We start from the raw sequence: 3,793 nt of genomic DNA, 5'->3' as shown, positions 1-3,793 counted from the left end.
AGAGTACATCAATTCATTTATAGAGACCAGTACATCAATTCATTTATAGAGACCAGAGTACATCAATTCATTTATAGAGACCAGAGTACATCAATTCATTTATAGAGACCAGAGAGTACATCAATTCATTTAAGAGACCAGAGGTACATACATTCTACTTTGCGGAGATAAGGACTGAGCGCTCCATTCAACAACAAACAGCAAGTAAACCGGGATTAAATCAAGGTGCGTTGTAGAGCAGTGGACTGGATATTCGACAAAGCGCATTTTAAAGGTATTTTCCCCGACATTCACAGATATCGCATTCGGGTTATTGTTGAATTGCAACTGGAATCTGCGTAGCGAAACAGAACGTAAACTGTCGAGACTTCTGGGTGTTTGTATTTTTAAATGTTTTTATTTAACCTTTATTTAAATAGGCAAGTCAGTTAATAACACATTATTATTTTCCATGACGGTCTAGAAACAGTGGGGTAACTGCCTTGTTCAGGGGCAGAACGACAGATTTGTACCTTGTCAGCTCGGGATTCAATCTTGCAACCTTTCGGTTACTAGTCCGATGCTCTAACCAGTAGGCAACCTGCCGACCCAGGTTAGCATTTGCGTCCCTCTTTTACTCCTTAGACTGCTTTCACCACATGAGAGAAAAAATGCTACCATTCTCACAATCATCCTACATCTCATAAGAAATGAGGTGGTGTTTTTTGGCTTGCAGTGACGTTATACCATGCTATTATTTTCAGTTCTGTTATATAGAATACTATCATTGTGTGATCTTGCTGACACAGATTCAGTCTTGATTTAACTTAAACAAGCATCATTCTCCATGTATAACAGACATTTGCCGAAGTAGCCTTTTCTTCGGGGCTACTAAACTAGTAAAGCAGAGACTGTGTGTAAAGGAGAGTATCGCACACATGCGCAGAAGCTTTGGATTTAGTTGTCGGAAAATGGTTCTAGAGAATTCGGATATGCAGCCACTCTGTATTTTGAAACTTCTCTAATGGTCTCAAGGGTACAATCCTTGATTCTGTTTCATTTTTCCCCCCAGCTAAATGGCAGCTCTGCTTTTTGGTTTGCTACAAAGAAAGACATGTAATAAGTGGGTAACATTCATTGAAATTACAATTGAACAGCTGTACATATTGCAGATTTCACCTTTAAAAAATGATTGATACTTTCTTTAGAAATATATTAAATGTACCAGTGATCGGTTGTATGAACACCCATCCACCAACATGCTAGCAGTGCTAATTTACATTAAATTATAAAAGACTGACATTGTTAGGGCCACGCAGCAGGAACCGCGACCATCGCACCACTTTGTAAAGATGAGCATGTCAGGTGGGACTAGGACAGTCAAAACTGGGGATGACGAGACAACACTGCTATTCTTAGCTCTTTTGTTCAGTGTTGAGAGAAGAGTTGGGACCCTGCTATCACCTCCACTACCACCCTGTAACCAGGCCACGAACGCCAGACTGCCAGCCACCAAAGTAGTTCTCATTATTACGAGATGTGGAAGATCAAACGTAAGTGGCCCCACCATTTTGTGGCATGCATGCTCTTTCACATTCAGTCAAAACGAAAATAACAAAATGACTGCATATGGCAAGTCGTTTTCCCTACACACACAGGCTACAGTTCAGTATGGCTGAGAGACATTCCCAGCCAGGCAACTAATAGAACTTGGTAGAACTCACACCTTAAATTCCTTTGCGTTACGATGTTGATTAGAGATTAACAATATAAAATGCCACTGTACTGCATTCCTGATGTAAAACTTCTCTTACAGCCCCCATCACGTACGCCTTGGAAGCAAAGTACAGGCCCTATCTTGAGGTAATTTTGCAAAACAATTTGATCCAATCTAATTCACTGCATAGCAGGGACTGATGTTCTATATTCCTACTGTGCATGGTAACTAATGAATAAACTATGTGGATGGAAGCCATCGCAGCCTTGAAATGCTTTCAAACATCTGGTCGGACAACAAGGCCAGCATCATGTTCACTAGGCACCGGATGGACTGAAACAGGGAGTGATTTCCTGGCCTTTCCCCTTGCTCCCAGGAAATTCCAGACTGACCTGGAATTTGAATTGAATTAAATGGAATGTACAGGAGCGAGAACTGAATGAAAATGCAATTTGTGGAATTGACACCAACCCTTGTATAATGTGACACTTTATCCTCAACTGCAATTAAAACTAAATGTAATTGAGCTCATTACCTCCATCAGTTTATGTTGATATATGTTTTAGGCTTTTAGTTTACATTTTCAGAATAAGAATATCTGGGCTGCTATCAATTAACAATCTTGAGGACTCCAAGCAAAAGCAATCAATACCCATCCATGCTCCTTCTCACACAGTAGTTTGAAGTAACATTGTAATGGTACGTGGTGTAAGAAAGAGGATATACTAATTCAGTAGTGCACAGCATCCCTGCACAAACCAATCAGACCTATAGCAAACATGATTGATTGACACTTCTCCGTTCAGCTCTGGACCAATTGGCAGAGGAGTTGCCAGGGAAGCTGTACTCAAGGGCCGAACTGTCACATGAAAAGAAGACAAGGGAGTGACCGTGGGAGACCCTTCCCTTTCCCAATGGGGTGGCCCGTGACTGGCCTGACTCCAGAGCTGTATGGTCAGTGCTGCTCTTTAAGTGCCTGCCAGTGTTCCCTTCTTTACAACCTAAACAATTTATTGTGTGTGTTGTGTTTGCCTTTTATGCAGAAAGATTATTTGTGCAATGAAAAATATCAATATATAATTTATTATTATGTTCCAGATGTTAGTGTGGTAATAAAAACTGCTCTAGGGTCTGTTTTGCCCTTTCGTCCACAATAGTTGTAAACTGTATGGAGAGGTAAAAAAAAACTGCCTGTTTTGCATAACACATAGTTCGTTTCTAACGTAGTGGAGAAGTGAATCAGTGCACTCTTCTTGTAAGTATAGGAGTAAATCCTCGTGAATATATGTTTAAATAAACCCTGTAGTATTGAAATCACGATAACGGAAAACAAAAAATACAACTGTGTCAACGAACACAGCTGATTCTGTAGCTCGACCCAGGTACTGTAGTTAATCAATATTACAAACATTTTACACAACAGTACAACCAAAAGTTAGATGGTGCCTTTACACATTACATTCTAGACAGATTGAAGCTTTATGTTTCCAGCAAAACAGCAGCACACCACTTGTTTTATCATACGGCCGAGGGACGAGGCTATATGGAACTGCGCTCACATTCATAGACAGCGCTCTAGATGCAAGGACTGGGCCTGTCACTCCATTGAACTTTGATACTGCTGTGACCATTACCACTCTGCAGGATTAGTAAAAACGGGACCCTGGTGGTATGGGTAAACATTGACGACCACCTCAGATAGGTGACCACGCGAGATGACGCCACATCGCAGATGCCTTCCAATGTACAGTGGGGCAAAAAAGTATTTAGTCAGCCACCAATTGTGTAAGTTCTCCCACTTAAAAAGATGAGAGAGGCCTGTAATTGTCATCATAGGTACACTTCAACTATGACAGACGAAATGAGAAAATAAAATCCAGAAAATCACATTGTAGGATTTTGACAGAGTTTTTGACAATTGTACAAAAACATTTGACAAGAGTTTTTGTACAATTGGCATTGGTGAAAAACTTATATAGGTCATGAACCATTCTAGATAATCTGATGAGTATATCTAAAAGCATGTGGACACCCCTTTCAAATTAGTGGATTCGGCTATTTCAGCCACACCCGTTGCTGACAGGTGTATAAAATCGG

The 3,793-nt window shown here is 40.5% G+C and overlaps 1 long non-coding RNA gene across 1 annotated transcript; it reads left to right on the top strand.

Annotated features, from left to right (window-relative positions):
• The first annotated feature begins 1,314 nt into the window (after positions 1 to 1,314).
• On the top strand, positions 1,315 to 2,560 carry LOC124029914. Its single transcript, XR_006837864.1, has 3 exons — positions 1,315 to 1,532; positions 1,796 to 1,842; positions 2,503 to 2,560. It is a non-coding gene; the product is annotated as an uncharacterized LOC124029914 (long non-coding RNA).
• Positions 2,561 to 3,793: the final 1,233 nt, after the last annotated feature.

Source organism: Oncorhynchus gorbuscha, unplaced genomic scaffold, assembly GCF_021184085.1.
Source record: "Oncorhynchus gorbuscha isolate QuinsamMale2020 ecotype Even-year unplaced genomic scaffold, OgorEven_v1.0 Un_scaffold_8167, whole genome shotgun sequence".
Classification (NCBI taxonomy): domain Eukaryota; kingdom Metazoa; phylum Chordata; class Actinopteri; order Salmoniformes; family Salmonidae; genus Oncorhynchus; species Oncorhynchus gorbuscha.
The sequence above is the reverse complement of the archived record's forward strand: the minus strand, read 5'-3'. Positions and strand labels throughout refer to the sequence as shown.